Below are 19719 nucleotides of genomic sequence, written 5' to 3' on the forward strand. Positions count from 1 at the left end.
ACTAACCCTGGGATAGCAGAATTTCATGAAATGACACTAGAAAAACTAAAGTAAACAGCTTGAAACACTGAGAAAATTTTACTACCTTTGCAAAAGCATTAATAGATGTATTGTTCTAGAGTTTACTCTTCTAATCCAATATGGCAGCTAGGTAGCAGAGTAGATAAAATACTGAAACTGAAATTATGAAGAACTGAGAAATGAAAATCAAACCAAAGCAAGATATTTCTCCTAGGTCTTTGCTATGCCTTCTTTCTTTAATTAGTTCTGATTACTTAAATAATAAAGATTATTCCCCTTTTCTGTTACTTTCTCACTGTAAACCATGCAATTGCCTTTTACCTCAGATCATTATGAGGGTAGATGAAAAAAACATCATTTTCTGAAATCCATTCTTGAACATACCTTTATACCTGTGTATCTAAGTCTAAAAAAGGTCCATCAGTTTCCCATAGTCCCTCTCAAATCAAATGACCATCACTCACACCTTCTCTCCAACTCTCTTCCCTTAGACAGAAAGTAATCTATGTTAAACTGTATAATTCTTCTATATATACTTCCACATTTATCAAGCTCCACTAGAAAAATCAAATCAAAAAGAAAAGAGAGAGAGAGAGAGAGAGAGAGAGAGAGAGAGAGAGAGAGAGAGAGAGAGAGAGAGAGAAAGGGGAAAAAGTAAGTAAACTAATACAAAAAAGGTGAAAAAACTATGTTGTTATCCACATTCAATCCCCACAGTCCTCCCTCTGGATGCAAATGGCTGTCTCTCACAGGTTTATTGGAACTGAATTGAATCATCTCATTGTTAAAAAGAGCCATGTCCATCAGAATTGATTATCACATAATCTTACTGTTGCTGTGTACAATGTTCTTTTGCTTCTACTCACTTCACTTAGCATTAGTTCATGTAAGTCTCTTCAGACCTTTCTGAAATCATCCTGCTTTTTTCTTACAGAACAATAATATTCCATAACATTCATATACCATAATTTATTCAGCAATTCCCCAGCTGATGGGTATCCACTCAGTTTCGAGTTCCTTGCAACTACAAAAAGAGCTGCCATAATTTTTTTCAGATGTGTGTCTTTTTGCCTTTTTTATAATCTTACTGGGATACAAGCTCAATAGAAAAACTACTCAAGGTACACAAAGTTTGATAGTCCTTTGGTGATGTAGGAAGAAAATGTGAAGCCAAGGACTTCACACAACTCTTTCTCACTTGAATCCAATTCTTTTGCAAATCAAGACAACATTCATAATGCCATTGGTTCCCTTAGAAACACTTCAGTTTCCTTATCTGTAAAACTGGCTTAATAAAAGTAACTACCTCACAGCACAGTTATGAGGATCACATTAAAAAAATATATTTGTAAAGCACATAACAGTGTCTAACACACAATAGGCATTATAGAAATGTTTGTTATCATTGACACATTGATAGATATATAGTACCTAACAAATTTGTAAGAATGGAAAGAGGTTCTCAGATAATAAAGTTTAAGAACCACTGCAATAGAAAATAAAAGCAAACAAACAAACAAAAAGACCATGGAATGATTCAAGATTTTTATCATGTCTTTTAGGTAAAGGATTTGCAAACACTAAACTAGTGGTTCTTGCTCAAAGAAATCAGTCTATCTTCAAGTTTCCAGATGCCAATGAGTTCAGCTAAAATATTTCCTGAGGGCTGTCAAGCTCAATGTCCTGATTATGAAGAGTTCTAGGGTGGGGAGATTCTTTTCATGTTCTCTATAATACAGAGCTGATGGCTGCCTAGCTAAATGGCTTTCATGTCACTGCCCTCTGTGGCATTCATAGGTCAGCTCTGTCATTTCAATTTGTCACACAATTCTTTGGGTGCTCTGGGACTGATAGAAATCTTACAAATTTAGCCTGCTAAAAACTGCAAGAATTGAACAAGTATCCTTAATATAATTAAATTGTGTGTATGCATGCATGTGTGTGCACGTACATGTGTGTGTGTGTGAGAGAGAGAAAAAGAAAGAGGGAGAGAGAGAGAATAAGGTAGAGTGGAGAAACTGACCAAAAAAATCAACCCTCTAAAAATCTGCATATTTTCATCTTTAGTTCACATTTCTAATTCACTAAATATATCCAACTCACCCCAAACCTATTCCTAAGGTCAAGAGCTACATTTATTTCCTATAGAGTCTAGAACATAGAATATTAGCCAGAGTTAAAAACAAAGTTTTTTCTACTAAATGCTTAACAACTTAATTCACCAAAAAAACAAAATGTATATGGGATACATTTTTAGCTTAACCTGCATTAGTAACATTTTCTTAATCACTAAAGTCTTGATCTAATTACATGCTAATAGAAATTTAACAACTGGCTCCCTTGGTGAGGTAGGAGAATATACATGAAACAAAGTTTTAAGTTTAATTTGCATTATTAACATTTAGTTCCAGTGCTTTCTTTTTTAATTTATACAATAAAACAAGCATTTTCAAATTAAAGTGATGATTGCAGATGAAATTGCTAATTCATTATCCTTCCTTGAAGACCGAGTTAACACCCTGGATGCCCCAGAATCAGCCAGAGTCAGGATAAGCAAAAGTCCTTGGTCTTTATTCTTGGTCTTTAGAAGTAGAAGTGAATCGGATGGACATAGAATCTCCATGATCTTCCTTCTCTTCTTCTACATCCAAAAGTGACTCTGGCTAGTCTTACTCCATCCCCTATTCCCTCCTACAATTCTCTTATACACCAAAAGATTAAGCCAGCACAGAATAGTGGAAAGGGTCATTTTCCAAGCATAAGCTAATAAAGTATTGTCCAATGGGTAATTACCCTTAAGTGTTCAGTCCAAGTGTACCTACTCAGAGTTTCAGCACTTTACATTTCCTGCTTTCTTTTGTTTTAGAACACAGGTGGTCATCCCTGACTTCTCAGGAAGGGAGGTGAAAGCACTTAAAAGGAGATGATCACTCCTTCCCTGACTTCTCAGGAAGAGAGATGAAAAACACCAAAGGGAAGTGGGGAGTCAAGCCAGATATTACTAGTGGGTTTATGGGCTGAAGGGTCTTATTAGAGACAGATATGCACAAACCCATCAGCATGGGAGGTATTACACAAGCACATAGAAATAATGCATAGGCTATTAGTGATGACTCTTCTCACTACCAGTGCAAGCTCAATGTGGTGAAAGAAATATGAATTGTACATGCAAGTAGTGATATAACAAACAATATGAATCAACATGGTGTTGTAAAAGATTTCCAAAAGTCCTAGTAGGAAGGTATGTAAATAACAATCACACACATGCCTCTTTCAGTAGCCCAGAGATAGTCCAAAGCCGATCTATTGTCCATTGCTTGATGTGTCAGGGAATCCAATGATCCCTGGAAGTTTTTGAAGTCCTGCAACAGTCTTATCATTTCTCAGAAAATCCAATGATTCTGGAGGGTTTTCAAGTCCTCTGACAGTTTTATTATATTTCAGAGAATCCAATGATTCCTAAGGGTTTTGGAGTCCTACAACAGTCTTATCATGTCTCAGAGATTCCAATGATTCCTGAGGGTTTTGAAGATCGACAACAATCTTTTCATGTCTCAGAGATTCCAATGATTCCTGAGGGATTTCAAGTCCAACAATTTTTGATGTCCATGAGTCAAATGCCATAACTTCCAGGCTCTTTCAGTGGTGGGCATAGTCAGTGATGGAACCACCTGATGTTTCTTGGGTCTTCTTCTTTGTTTCAAGGGTCTGCTTCGTGTCTTTCTAATAGACAAGGTGATTATGGCTTGTTGCCACCCATCTGATTCCTTTTGCATTTGCAGAGAAACAAGCAAACGCTCTCCCCCAAACAGTTAATTTATTGTTTCCTTCCACTCACCACTTTCTGGGTCTCTCTACATCACCTGGTGATTACCTAAAGATAGTGGAACTGCTCACACTGGATACTGCCCTTCTGGTGGGTTATAAAATCTGTCTGCTGGAGCCAGTGCATCTTTGTCAAAAAGCAAGAAGTTAATAGTATAAAGAGCTAGATGTTTCCTAGGGTTATCTGTGGCTCCCCCTTTCTTTTGTTTTTGGAGGAGCGTCTTAATGTCTCTGTTTCTTCTCTCTGCTATTGCCTGTCCTTTAGCATCAAAAGGTATGCCAGTAATGTGTAAAATCTTATATTGTGCAAAAAACATGTGCAAAATGTTTAGAAGTATATGCAGGTCCATTTTCTGTTTTTATTGATTATAGCACACCCATAATTGCAAATGCTTGTATAAGGAATTCTGTGACCACTTAGGCTGTCTCTTTTGCTGCTGGTATTGCAAAGGTAAATCCTGAAAAGGTGGCTACCACAATGTGGATAAAAGACAGACAACCAAAAGATTTACAATGGGTCCCATCCATTTGCCAAATTTCATTAGGTCTCAAAGGATGACAAGGGTTCTTCCCTGGAGGGAGGGAGTGTAGGAGTCCGGAAAGGAAGGCAAGCTGGACAGGCTTTTACTATGCTCCTAGATTCCTTCCTCTCTTGTGCTGTGGGTACCTCTTGTGTAACAAAAACTGATATTTCCAAAGGCTTTTGTGTGACTCTTTCAAGCACATTGAATAGAGCCAGTTCAACTTCTCTCAAAGCCTCCTGAGCTTCTTTTGTAAGCTCATGTGGTGAGCTTAAAGCACTGTCTCCCCTTAAAATGTCATATAATGGTTGCAACTGATAGGTCATCAAGCCTAACACTGGAAGCATCCATTGGATATCTCCTATCAGTTTCTGAAAGTAATTTAAAGTGTTTAGCTTCTCTGTTCTTAAGGAGAGTTTTTGTATTGCAAGCACCTTAGGGTATACTTCATATCTTAAATATTGAAAAGGAGCATGTCTTTGAATTTTTCTGGAGCTAAGTACAATTTGTACTTCCTTAGTGTTTCGATGGTCTTTTATATTAATGCTTCTAACATTTGTTCCTCAGGTGCATATCCCAGTATATCATCCATGTAATATAACATTACTTTTGGAAATGCTTTTCTTGCTGGAGTAAGAGCAGCAACAACATACATTTGACACACAGTAAGGCTGTTTTTCATTCCCTGTGGCAAAACTGTCCATCCATATCTTTTATAAGGCTCAGCTAAGTTAACACTGGACACTGAAAAGGCAAATCTTTTCATATCCTCTTTATCTAGAGGGATAGAATAGAAACAATCCTTAATGCTTATAACCCAGAGGCCATTCTTTAGGCAATTGAGTAGGAGATGGAAGTCCAGGCTGAAGAGTTCCCATAATTTCCATCTGTTCATTTACCTTTTTTAAATCAGTCAACATCCTCCATTTTCCAGATTTTTTTTTTTATTACAACAAATATTGGGGAATTCTAAGGACTTAGAGAAGATTGTAAGTGTCCTTGGTCAAGTTGTTCCTGTACTATATCTAATAAGGCCTGAATTTTATTGCTAGCTAAGGGCCACTCTTCTATCCACACTGGTGTATCAGTTTTCCATTGGATAGGAACAGGAGAAAGTGTTGGCAGGCCTTCAACAGAAGCCATGCCTAAAAGACCGAAGTACTCATTTTTAATCCTAATTCTTGTAAAATGTCTCTTCCCCACAGATTGATGGGGATTTTTTCAACTATAAAAGGAGTAAAAACTCCTGTTTCACCTTCAAAAGTCCAACTCAAAGGGGGTAACATTAACTTCAGCTGCTATTGATCCTCCTACCCAAACATGCATATGTCTGCCTTAATCTTTGGCCAGTGACTGGGCCAGTTGGCACCTCTAATGACTGTATGATCTGCACCTATGCCTACCAGTCCTTCTAATGGTATGGCATTTATATAGATAGCGAGCATAGGTCAGTCAGCTGTCACAGCTGCTGTCCAGTATATTCCTGGATTTTGTTGGTTGGAGTCAGAAGCTGGGTAACTATCACCAGATTGCTTATTAGGAATCTGTGTCAATAAACCTGATGCTACTACTTCACCTGGTTGGTAAGTCATACATTGTCTACCTGTATTAGTTACTGGGATATTATCTACACATTCCCCAGTTTCCCACATCAGTGTATGGATGGACACTGTTTTGTAAGTACTCTCAGGAGGTAAAATAGTCAAGCCTACTGTACCTGGAGGCAAGGAGAGGAACAGATTTCACCTCTCCAGGGGGTGTCTCAGTTGTCCCAGCTACATACAACTCTATTCTCCAAAATAGTAATCTCTTTCTCCCATCATGTTGCTTCCTGGCTGAGTGGTCATGTCTGGGTACTGAACTTCTAGGCATTCTCTGGGTGTAGCATTGGCTGCCATGATGCCCCAAGTATTTTTTGCCTTAGGCCCTGTGGCTGGGACCTTCAATCCGTTTTCCTGAATCAGTCTAAATTCTGATGCCTAATGGAAGCCTCTGTTGCATTTTGGGCACAGGGTATCGGGTCTTGTTCTACCACCCTATTTTTCACTCTGTCTCTATGTCTTTCAGATGCCCTACTTTACTACATTGAAAGCATTGACGAGCCTCTCTGGAAGTCCCTTGCCAAAAGAGACCCTTGTCTTCCCATGTTCATATCTTGTGATATATAAAAAGTATTTGTGCCCACTGTGGCACAGAATCTTATGATCTCCTCTAAAGAAACATCCTTGTGTAGTCCTAGTATAATTCTTCTACAAACCTCATTAGTATTTTCTTTAGCAAGTTGCCTTATCATAATTTCTGTTACTGCATTTTCACCACTAGTTCATATGACAGCTGTCTGCAGACTTCCCACAAAATCAGCAAAGGGTTCATTTGGTCCTTGTGCCATTTTTGTGAAGGTCTAGTGATAAAAGCCCATGTTTTGATAGCAGCAGCAGCAATTTGCTCATGTGCTGCTAAGGGGTAATTAATCTGTACTGAAATGTCTGCATAAGAACCTACACCTGTTAGTTGGTCATAGGTGATTGGAATATTAACTCCACTTTGACTATTTTGTTGGGCTTGTATCCTACAGAGCTCACTATATTCAGAAAGCCACAACAAGTTTTGTTCAGATCCTAAGCACGTCCTTGATCTAGATTTCCAGTCCCTAGGGGTTATGACTTCATAAGCCAAATTCTGTAATAACATCTTAACATAAGCTGATGTAGCCCCATAAAGAGTGCAAGCCTTTTTCAAGTTTTTGAGGATTTTTATATCAAAAGGAGTGTATCTTCTACTTTCTTGACCTGAAGAGTTAAATTGTTGAATCACAGGATATATTCCTATTTTCAAATCTGCTATATCCTGCCCTTCTTCTGTGGCTTTAAGTAATGCCTTTTGCAGTCTAGTCATAGGAGGGGGTGATTGCTGGGCGGGGATGTGCTGGTGGTATCACTGCCCCTCCCACTACTCCTCCTCCCTCCATCCCAGAAAGTGGAGTTGAAAGGGGCTTGTCAATGATCTGCTCCATAGGCCTTGTGAGAGGACAATCACCATGCCCTTGAATCTCACTTAATTCTTCATGCCTTCTGATGATATTGTCATTAATCTATTCTTTGTCTTCCTCTTTTTCCTCACACTTCCTCATCTGGTTATTCTTAAAACTTTTCTTTTTTCTATAACTTGCAGAATTCTTTAAGGCCAATGGTATTACGTTGTATATATAGAATGTTTCCTTGGAAATTGAATCAGGACCTTTATCATTGTAGTATTCACATAGTTGATCTCCTACTCATTTCCAATTATCTGGCCCTATTTCTTCTTCCTTTAAGAACCAAGGGGATGTGCTCATGTACCCAAGAGTCTAGCAATCTGTTCCCAAGTTACAATTAAGCCTTGTCCTTTGATCAACTTAAGTATGCTTTCTATAGAGCCCCTTTGGGGTGGGGGTGGGGCTGGGGCTGGGATAGGGGAGAATCTTTTCCTAATATTTGCCCCATTTCAGCTAGAAAATGTTACTAGTTTAGCCCTTAACAAAATAAGTTCCCTGTTTGTCTATTAATATACTTACCCTATTTCCTGGTCACTGGGGGACTTCTTCAGTGAAATTAGAGTCCTTGGTCCACACATAGAGCACCAAATGTCAAGACCAAGTTTGCATCCTGGATATCCCAGAATCAGCCAGAGCAAAGATAAGCAAAAGTCCTTGGTCTTTATTCTTGGTCTTTAGGGATAGAAGTGAATTGAATGGACACAGAATCTCTACAACCTTCCTTCTCTCTTCTACTGCAAAAAGTGACTCTGGCTAGTCTTACTCCACCCCCCAGTCCCTCCTACAATTTTCTGTATACACCAAAAGATTGAGCCAGCACAGAATAATGGGAAGGGCCATTTTCCAAGCATAAGCTAATAGAGTATTGCTCAATGGGTAATTAGCCTTAAGTACTCAGTTGTCCAAGTGTACTTACTCAGAGTTTCAGCCCTTTACACTTTCCCTTTTTTCCCCTCCACCAGAAATGGCTACTATTATTGGACAAAAATAAGTATAGCTAGATAAGTATAAACACACAGAGAGACATAATAAAATTATTCTATGCAAACTTCTATATGTTAGTTCTTTCTATGGATGCAGATAGTATCTTTCTTAATTACTTTCTTCATTCTAAATAATCAACAAAACACTAATCCTTGATTTATTGTATTTGATGTTTTCTAACGTGGAAATGTCCACACTAAAAATCTGAGTTGGTTTTCAACACACCCTGGTTGGAAGAATATTTAAACAAAAATTTAACATTTAAAAAAGTTAGAACATGAAGTTAAAGAATTTTGGAACTTGAAAGCACCTTGGAACTTAGAATGTCAAAACAAGACTTATGTGTATTAGACTTAGATTAGATATTAAATATTAACAAAATACCAACATATGATTCATGAGCCAATAATGCCCCCTTGATTATAGCAATATGATTTTTTTTACCCTAATTAAGAGCCACACATAAAATAATAGTCTAGTAAAAACTAGAGAAATAACCTACCACTAAAACTGTGTAGTGGACTGCCTTGAGGATAATTCTGGCAGGATTGTATTAATTAGCAATTGTGAATCAGTTTGAATGGAGCTAATTATATAATTAAATTCATGGAGTCTACATAAATAAGTGATTTTTTAAATCACATGGGCTATTATGAAAATATTTGAACTACCTCACTCTCAACTTCTTCCCCTTCTATAGAGGAGGAACTTAGGCAGGGAGATGATATGAAATGACTTATTCAACATCATGTAACTAATTTTTACTTTAGCCCAATCTAGAACCCAGGATTCTTAACTCCCCACTGTGCTCATTTTGTTATCTGTCCATTGTGTTATTTCCATATATCATGTTTCCTCATTTTAAGCAACAAGTACAATTAACTGTCTGATGTCAAGAGCTACTTTCAGACAATTAGTTCGAAGAGGGTTTCTGTCCACAGGTATCTTATGTGACACTGATTTATAGCTAGGGAACAGAATAGAAAAGACAAAAAAAACTAAAAACTAAAGACCTAAATAGTCTCATCCCCCTCTTCTCAAGAAATATAAGTGATATTTTTTGCTGTGCAATGAAGGAAAAATTAAGGTTACTGAATAGAAAAATATATTTCTCCTATCTTTCTTCCATTCTTTCTCATCTTCATCCTCTTTCTTCTTTTTCCTCCTCCTCCTCCTTTTTGCCCTCCCTTATTCTTCTTCTTTTTCTTCCTCTTTTTTCATTTCCTTTCTTTCTCTTCTACCTTGCCCTTAATAAAAATCAAGTTTTTTCTGAGTTTTACTCAGTATTCATTATGGACTAGAAGAGATCTGATTATGTCAGCAACCTAATCTTACCAAGGTGAAAAGGCTTCAAGTATAAGTTAAGCAATGAATGAAAGTAGGCATAGTGGAAAAGAGAGACTTGATATCATCATCATTATTATCATCTAATATTTATATAGTGCCTACTATGTACCAGTAGTTATTCTAATTTAAAATTTACAATTATATTTACAATTACAATTATAATCTCTACTGATGTTCACAATAACTTCAGGAGATAGATATTATTATCCCTGTTATGCAGATAAGAAAATTGAGACAAAAAGAAACTAAGTGGCTTTGCCCAGATACTCAATCTACTATGCTAACTAGCTGCTTTTATTACATTTAGAAAATCACTTAAACCAGCCCCACTACCATTGGCTTCAATTTCCTAACTCTTAAAGATCTTTGTCATTAGATCATATAACTTCAGAGACAGAAATGACTCTTAATCTAACTCCCCCCACCATTACATGATTTTGCCATCTGACAAGTTTAAAAAGCCATTTAAATTTTTCCCTGAATGATATGTACATTTTATTAAAAAAGAAAAAAAGTGGTAGGAAAAAAAATCTGTGATTTCATCATCATGATGATTTCTTCCTTCCACTGGTACAAATCATATTTCATGACTTAATACATTGTCTTCATGAATTCCTGTATCTGCCATCCTTCGGTGACTACCCTTCAGACAAGGAGCCTCTTGATATTTGTGCTCCTGGTCATCACTAGAAGGGACATTAGAGGTCATGCAGGATAATATGATAATTCCCTAATTCTTTTATATTGCATGTGAGAAAACAGCCTATGAAAGATAAGTAACTTTGTCGAATGCCATTCAGCTAGTCAGATTTTGATCCTAGTTGTTTGGAGGATAACTAAAAAGAGCAGAGGGTAAAGCATCAGACCTAGAGTCAGATAGGTCTAAACTTAAACCTGATCTCATCTGCTATCTATGGAACCCTGATTAACTCATTTACCTCATCTGCAAAGTGTGGATAATAATATACTACCTACATTAATGTAGGCCAAAGATGGTAGATCAGAGGCAGCAACCCAGCTGATTCTTTCAAGATTCCCTTCTAGACAACTTTAAAATAATTCCTGAAATTAAATTTTAAAGCAGTAGAGACAACAAAAGTTAGGGTGAAACATTTTTTCCATCCTAGGATTACTTAAGAAGTTGGCAGGAGAGGTCTATGGCACTGTGGTGGGAGACCACTGTGATGGTCTACTTGGAACCAGCTGCTATAGTTGTAGCAGCAGTTTCAGGAGCTCTAAGTACAGAGATTGATTAGTAAGGGGATGGACAACTAGTCTGAAAGAGAATGCAGGGTATTGTGGTGTTCTGGTTAGTTTTCTGGAGGTCTTGGAACAGCCTTTATTTTAGCAAAGTATTCATCAAGGAGAATAGCCAAGTATTATGTCCAAATTCTTTATTGTCTCCTTGCCTAGGGCCCAGGCTAGCTTGGTCTCAGTGGAGGAAATGTAGGAGGACAGGCCAGTCACCACAGTGGTATAAGATGGAGTGAATTTCTCTGAGTCCAAGGATTTGTGCTTCAGCCTCCAGCCACCAAAAAGTTGGACGATGAAATGAAGCTGTCTCTGAGTTCGACCCTGCCTGAGTTTGTTCCTGCTTATATGAAGTATACTGAGTATAAACCAATCATTATATCACTAGGAAACAATTATTTGTTGTAAGATTAAATCAATCACACTGAACTAGAGAACTATTAATCACCATGCTAAACTAGATAACCATTGTCTTATCAATTCCACTGAGTTAGCACCTTGTAAGAATCCTTGTTTCAAGTATAGAGTTCTGGCCCATAACATTATACCCTTTGTTGGCACTCAGTCCAGCAATGCTAAATGACAACTCACTTGCTCATTTGCAGTTTGCAATTGCAATTTCACATTAGAGAGAAGAGCTTGTAGTTGATCTGAAGGAAGCAGGGGCCCTGAATATTCAAGGCAGAAGGGAGTACTAAAACTTGTGGTTACAGAAGAGCAGGGAACCAGTTCACAATTCAAGTGCCAAACACTTGTATCTGTAGAGAAAGAAAAGAGCCTTCTTGGGTAAGTACCAGAATGCCAGCCAGGAAAGCACTGACCACACTTCTCATATCACACTATCTTGGAAGCACTAAAATCTTGTAGATGGCCAGAACTACCCCTGAAAACAGGAGCAAAAAAAGTCTGAAGCTTGGAGAGGTCCTCCCCACCCACATTCATACAATTCATGTGACATAGGCCAACTTTAACATGAAGTTCAAAGTCAAGAAAGAAATTGAATGCTCTTTTTTGTAGTGGCAGGGAACAAGAAATTGAGTGGATGCCCATCAGTTGGGAAATGGCAGAATAAGTTATGATATATGAAAGTAATGGAATGTTATTGTTCAAAAGAAATGAAGGAGAGTTCTGGGGGTGGAGCCAAGACGGCAGAATGAAGTCAAGAAGCTGCTCCAACTCTCCCAATTTCCTTGGAAAACCACATGAAACCAAGCTTTGAGCAGAGTCTGATGGAATGAAATCATTCCTCAAATCAAGACAAAGTGGAAAAACTTCAAGAAAAGTCTGTCTCACTGGGGTGAAAAGGGTGTTTGGTCCAACTTAGACTCTGGGAAAGCCAGTAAAAGGGTTTTAATTACAAAAAATCAGCAGCTGAGACCCTTGGAGGAGCACATCAGTAGAGCAACCTTCAGTCCCAACTGAGAAGACAAACTCTGGGAAACCAGGCTGTTTTCTGAAAAGAGCAGGCAAAGTTGCTCCCTGCAAACTCAAGGGGCCCCTATGCTCAAAGCCAAGGCTCAGAGCTACACAGGAAGCTTAGAACAATGCCCCCTTTACTGCCAAAGGAGATCTCAATCAACAAAATGAAAAAGAGGAAATGCCAGAAGAGAAGAAAAGAAAATGAGCAAGAAATAGAAAAGAATCTTGATCATAGAGAGCTAGTACGGTGACAGGAAAGACAAAAATAATAACTCAGACAAGGACAAAATATCCACAGAGAAAATCTTAAAGAGTGATATGAATTGGTCTCAAGCCCAAAAATGCTTCTTGTAAGCACTCATGAAAAAGAAAATGAGAGGTATGCATAAGAGAGTCAACAGCATAGAAAAGGAAGGAAACATTGTCTGAAGAAAACAATCCTTAAAAAGTAGTTTCAGAAACGTGGCTTAAAACTACATCTCACACCCCATACCAAAATAAGGTCAAAATGGGCATGTGATTTGGGCATAAAAATGATGTTCTAAACAAATTAGGAGAGCAAGGGATAATTTACCTATCAGATCTTTGGAGAGGATAGGAATTTATGACCAAAGAACTAGAGAACATTATAAAAGGCAAAGGGGACAACTTTGATTACATTAAATTAAAAAAGGTTTGTACCAATAAAACCAAAAGAAGCGAGATTAAAAGGGAAGTGTAATCCTGGGAAATAATTTTTATAGCCAATGTTTCTGATAAAGGTCTTATTACTAAATATATATATAGAAAGAGAACTGTGTCAAATCCATAATACATTCATTCATCAATTGATAAATGGTCAAAGGATAGGAACAGATAATTTTCAGATGACAAAGTTAAAGCCATCTTGAGTCTTATGAAAAAAATGTTCTAAATAAATATTGATTAGAGAAATGCAAATTAAGATAACTCAGAGGTACCACTTCACACTTCTCCGATTGAAAAAGATTACTGGAATAGATAATGATGAATGTTGGATAGGATGTGGGAAAGCTGGGATACTAATACATTGTTGTTGAGTTGTGAACTGATTCAACCACTCTGAAGTGCAATTTGTACCTATGCCCAAAGGGTTATCAAACTGTGCATATCATTTGATCCAACAATGTCTCTAGTGGGCCTATATCCCAAAGATATCACACAAAAGATAAAAGGACTCACATTGCAAAAATGTTTGTAGCAGCCCTATTTGTAGTGACAAGAAACTAGAAACTAAGTGAATGCAAATTAGTTGGAAAATGGCTGAATAAGTTATAGCATATGAATATTATGGATTATCATTGTTCTATAAGAAATGATCAGTAGGATGATTTCAAAGAAACCTGGAGATACTTATACTGATGCTAAATCAAGCCAGGAGATTATTTTACATGGCAATAGCAAGATTATACAATGATTAATTATGAAGGACATGGGTCTTTTCAACAGCAAGGTGATTTAGGCTAGTTCCAATGGTCTTCTGATGGAGAAACTTCTGTACCCATAGAGAGGACTGTGGAGATTGAATATTGATCACAACATAGTATTTTCACCTTTTTATTGTTGCTTACTTGCATTTTGTTTTCTTTTTTCTTTTTTTCCTTTTTGATCTGATTTTTCTTGTGCAGTATGATAATAAATGAAAATCTGTATAGAAGAATTGCACATATTTAACATGTACTGGATTACTTGCTGAATGGGGAAGGGATAGGAAAATGGAAGGAAAAATTTGGAAGACAAGGTTTTACAACAGTGAATGTTAAAAATTATCTATGCAGATGTTTTGAAAATAAAAAGCTTTAATGAAAAAATAAAATAACTGTAAATAATATACCTGCCAAGACAAAGTCAGGAACTATATGAATACAATTAAAAAATATTTCCACACAAATAAAGTCAACTCTAATCAATTGAAAGAAAATCAAGTTCTCATGGGTAGGTCAAACTAATGTAATAAAAATGACAATTCTACCTAAATGAATCTACTTATTCAGTGCCCTACCAATGAAAATCCCAAGAAATTATTTTACAGAGCTAGAAAAAAAAGCAACAAAGTTCTTTAGAAAGAACAAAAGGTCAACAATTTCAAGTGAATTAATGAAAATGCAAATGAAGGTGGCCTAGCTATACCAGACCTAAAACTATATCATAAAGTGATGGTTATCAAAACCATTTGGTACTGGCTAAGAAATGGAGTAGTCAATCAGTGGAAATGGTTAGGTTCATAGGACAAAATAGTCAATGTCTATAGTAATCAAGTGTTTGACAAACCCAAAGACCCCATCTTGCGGGATAAGAGCTAAAAACTTCTGGGAAAAATTGGAAACTAGTATGGCAGAAACTAGGCTTTGATCCAGACTTAATACTTTATACTAAGATGAAGTAAAATGGGTTTATGGTTTAGACACAAAGAATGATACTATAAGCAAATTAGAAGAACAAAGGATAGTCTACCTTTCAAATCTGGAGAGAAGGAAGGAATTTATGCCAAAGAAGAACTAGAATACAATAAGGAATGCAAAATATGCAAATTTTAAGTATATTAAGTTTAAAAGTTCTTGTACAAACAAAACCAATGCAGATAAGTTTAGAAAAAAAGCAGTAAAATGTGAAAAATTTACATATAAATGTTCTGATAAAAGCCTCATTTCTAAAATATATAGAGAATTGACTCAAATTTATAAGAATTCAAGACATTCTCCAATTGATAAATGGTCAAAGTATGTGAATAGACAATTTTCAGATGAAGAAATTAAAAACTATTTCTGGTTATATGAAAAAAATGCTCTAAAACACTATTGATCAGAGAAATGCAAATTAAGAAAATTCTGAGGTACCAATACACACTTTTCAGATTGGCTAAGAGACAGGAAAAGATAATGATTATTATTAGAAGAGAAGTGGGTAAACTTAAACTCTAATATATTGTTTCTGGAGTTATGAACTGATCAAATCTACCAACATGTTGTTTACAAGAAACACACTTGAAATAAAAAGACACAGAGAGTGTTAAAGTAACGAGCTAGATCAAAATCTAATTTGCTTCAGATGAACTTAAAAAAATGACAGAAATATCAATCATGATTTTAGAAGAAATAAAAGAAAAAAAAAAACTACATTTGCTAAAAGGCATCATAGTCAATGAAGCAAAATAAAAAAAAAAAAGTTTTAAAGGCACATTTCTTTAATAAAGTATCATTTCTCAAATTTATAGGGGACTTATAAGGATGCGGTTCCCGCAAAACAAGAGAAGGGAATTGTAAGGGTCCTTTAAATGGGTGGCACCACAGTGCAACAGGAGATTGAGTGTCCCAGAAGTAATCTCTGTGGATCTAGGACTGCCCTGTGGGTGGGATCCTGGCCATATTGAGATAGCTTCATAATAGGTGATGGCTCTCTTGCTGGTTGGCTGTGTGTGTGACCTCACAGGCCCTTTATAACCCCACTGCAGACAGCAAGTCGCTCTCTTTAACCTGGCGCTTTTTAACCTGGCTCCCTAGCCTGGGATAGCTGAGCCAAGCTGATGGATAGCTGAGAGGTAAGTAGTTTGGTAGTGAACACGTGGGTCTTCAGACCAGGTGTTCACTAAGGAGTTAACAAGTCAGGGCAGTAAGTCAGGGCATTATGTGAGTAGGTATAATAAAGGCTTTTAACATTACATGTGGCTGTTCTTGAGTGTGCTACTGGTTATTAAACTATAGATTCAAGAAATCATGACCAGAGATCTTTGAAGGCCTCAGAGGAGGCGAGCCGGGTAGAGTTGACACTGAAAAGGTCAGTGGTCAAAGGTACTCTGTTGGGCCTAGGACAGACTAGTAATTGTAACTGCCAGGAGGGCATGTTACAGGGACTGAATCATATTTATTATAAAAAAAAAAAAAAAAAAAAAAAGCCATTTCTCAATTGATAATTGGTCAAAGGACCCAAACAGGAAGTTTTTGGAAGAAATCAAAGCTATTGCTCTTAGATCCAGCTTCTTCAACTATCACAAATGGGGTCTCATGACCAAATGTGGAGGTCCCAAAATTATGATTTATTATCAGTAAATATTTGATTTGTATATATATATATATATATATATATATATATATATATATATATATATATATATATATATATGTGTGTGTGTGTGTGTGTGTGTATATATATATATATATATACATATATATATATATATATATATATATATATATATATATATATATATATATATATATATATATGTATATATATATATATATAATGCACCTATGTACTCAAGATCACATAAAATGTCTCATGTGAAAAGTGGTCACAAATGGTGAAAATTTAAGAGGCATTACTCAAAGTGACTATTGATTAGGAATATTTAATTTAAAACCACTTTGAAGAACCACTTCACACTCATCAAAAATGGCAAACTACAAGAAATGAGGGAAAATAGGTATGCTAAAAATGTTGATTAGAGTTCTAAACTTGTCTAACTATTCTGGAGAACAATTTGGAATTACACCCAATGGGCTATGAAATTGTAGATAGTTTGATTCACCAATAGTACTACTAGGTCTGTAACACAAAGAAATCAAAAAAGAAAAGGACCTATGAGCATAAAATATTTTTAGTAACTCTTTATTTGGCAAATAATTGGACATTGAAGTAATGCTCATCATTTGAGTAATGGCTGAACAAGTTGTTGCATATGATTATGATGATATACTATTGTGTTATAAGAGATGACAATGTTTCAAAAGAACATAGCAAGATCTTTATAAACTTATGAAATTGAGGGAGGAAGAACTGAGAAATTATTGTGCAAATAGAAGAAATGTTCTAGTAATAACCAACTGTGAAAATTATCTATGCAACTCTGATCAATACAATGATCAAAGGCAATTCCAAAGGACTCACAATAAAAAAATGTTCTCCAACTCCAGAGAGAAAACTAATGAACTCTAAGTATGAAATGAAATAAAAACTTTCTTTCTTTTCTGATTTATCTTGCCTTTTTATATGATGTAGCTAAAATGTCATTTTTTTTCATGATTTCATATGTATAATTGATATTATATTGCTTGACTTCTCAGTGGGAGGAGGAATAAAAGAGAAGGAGAAAATTTAGAACTCAAAATTTAAAACACAAGCATGTTAAAAAAAATTATATATATATATATATATATATATATATATTCTATCTATCTATTAAAATAACAATGCTCCTATCACCCAAGGCTATTGTGAGAAATAAGTGAATTAATGTTTTTAAAATGCTTAGCTCAGTGTATGGTATGTAATAAATACAGTGTAAATACCAGCTATCCCTCCAGGAATATGTGTGTATTTGAGTATTGCATACACAATACATATTTATTTATTTACAGTTGCATAAGGAAGATATGACACATATGATATCATAATTATATTATATATTACATATTACATACATATGCAATATATATTATATATAATATGTATTATATATGTTTATATGTATTATATATAATATGTATATATAACCTATAAATAATATACATAATATATCTATATCTATGTATATACATAGATAAATATAGTAGATATATAGTAATATATACATATATAACCTATATATAATATATACATATATTACATATAATATGGCATGTTACATGTTTATATGGAAAGAGAGAGAGAGAGAGAGAGAGAGAGAGAGAGAGAGAGAGAGAGAGAGAGAGAGAGAGAGGTAAAGGAAAGGAAGAGAAGAGGAAGAGGGATTGAGAAAGAGAGTTTCAGAAACTTCAAAGGGCTATCAAAATGATAGTTATTATTAGTACTATTAAGTACTAATTAGTGTAGTGTTAATACAAATTAGTGACAGGAATAGGATTTGATCCCAGTGCAAAATTCTTTCCATGACTCAGCTACCTTTCTGTCAGAATGAAGAATGAAAAAGGTATTCCAACATAGGGAAGAGTCTGAATGGCAACCACAGTTTATGCATGATAGGATCCTAAGGAAAAACAAATAAACAAACAAGACACAAAACAACTAAGTTTTTGATGGGAGATTCAGAATCATGTGATGCTTTTTATGCCCTGGGGGAGTCCTAAGAATAGGAGTTGTGGACATTTAGGGGAGATTTATGAGATTTGTGAGTTTTGCCTTTAAAATATTTATTTTCACCTTTCTTTCTATCTTCATTGTTTAGCACAGTGTCTGACTGAAGTAAGTGGTAGTAAATCTTTTTGGAGCTAAGTGAGTAATGAGGCTGCAAAAGAAATAATATGATTGATTTATTAACAGTGGAAATAACACATGTATATGTAACTTTGCTATTTAAAGTGTTATAGAAGAGGAAACAGATTCAAAAAAGTCAATATCTTGCCCAGATTCACATAATTAGATTGGAAGCTTTTTACTTAGCAAAAGTTATGATCTGCTTTGAAAGGTAACTAGCCTGTTTGGTGAATTCTTTTTGATAAGTGATGATAAAACCCAGGAGCAGGGTATGAAATTCTTCTGGGCAGGATGAATAAATAACATGTGATTTGATCCTTTGCTTTGTTCTCCATTTGATCAGCAATCTTTTTTTTTTTTTTTTTTTTTTTTTTAATCTATCATACCAGGGTAGTCCCCCAATGAGGTAAGCAGTGACTGGCAGGCAAACTGAGAGATGAACAACATCCTGCCTTCCCACCTCCCCATCCCCAAGGCCCATTTTGACTGATTGCCAATCCTAAGTAAAGTGGAAGCCCAGAATGGGCTGGACCTTCAGGGTGGAGGGGTTTACTACAGATTAGAGTGTTCCTCAGAGACCTGTCCCACCCAGGATCCTCCTCTAACCAAAAGATTCATATAGACCAGTTTTGTTCTTGGTTTGGTTCTCTTCCAGAGTAAACTTAGAGGTCTGTGATGAAATCAAAGCTTTATATATACCCAGAAATGCAACTGAATCCTTTATCACAAAAGCTAAAGGTAGTTATGTAGATTACGAAAAGAACATAAGACTAAGAAATAAACTTGACTTCTGCATCTTCCTTCCCTTGTGATCTTAGAATAATTATTTAAATCCTCATGGTCTCAATTTCTAATATCCAAAATGGGAATAACAATACTTGACCCACATATTTTTTTCACTAGTTCTTTGTAAAGATAAAATTAATTACTGGACAAGAACAATGCTTAAAATCATTAAATGAGCTATGTGCTAAATGAGCTTTTGTGTTCCAGTCATTTTTAGTCATATTTGAGTCTTCATAACCCACTTGGGATTTCTTGGCAAAAATTCTGGAGTGATTTACCATTTCCTTTTCCAGTTCACTTTACAGATGAGAAAACTGAGGC

At 35.8% G+C, this 19719-nt stretch overlaps 1 long non-coding RNA gene across 1 annotated transcript in view; it reads right to left on the minus strand.

Moving 5' to 3' along the window:
- Positions 1–8106, minus strand: part of LOC141552820 (uncharacterized) — a 113840-nt gene extending 105734 nt beyond the window's left edge. The window contains exon 1 of the long non-coding RNA XR_012485250.1: positions 7921–8106. This is a non-coding gene — a long non-coding RNA (uncharacterized LOC141552820). The remainder of the gene's footprint in view (positions 1–7920) is intronic.
- Between the last annotated feature and the right edge of the window lie 11613 nt (positions 8107–19719).

Source organism: Sminthopsis crassicaudata, chromosome 1 (assembly GCF_048593235.1).
Source record: "Sminthopsis crassicaudata isolate SCR6 chromosome 1, ASM4859323v1, whole genome shotgun sequence".
Classification (NCBI taxonomy): Eukaryota; Metazoa; Chordata; class Mammalia; order Dasyuromorphia; family Dasyuridae; genus Sminthopsis; species Sminthopsis crassicaudata.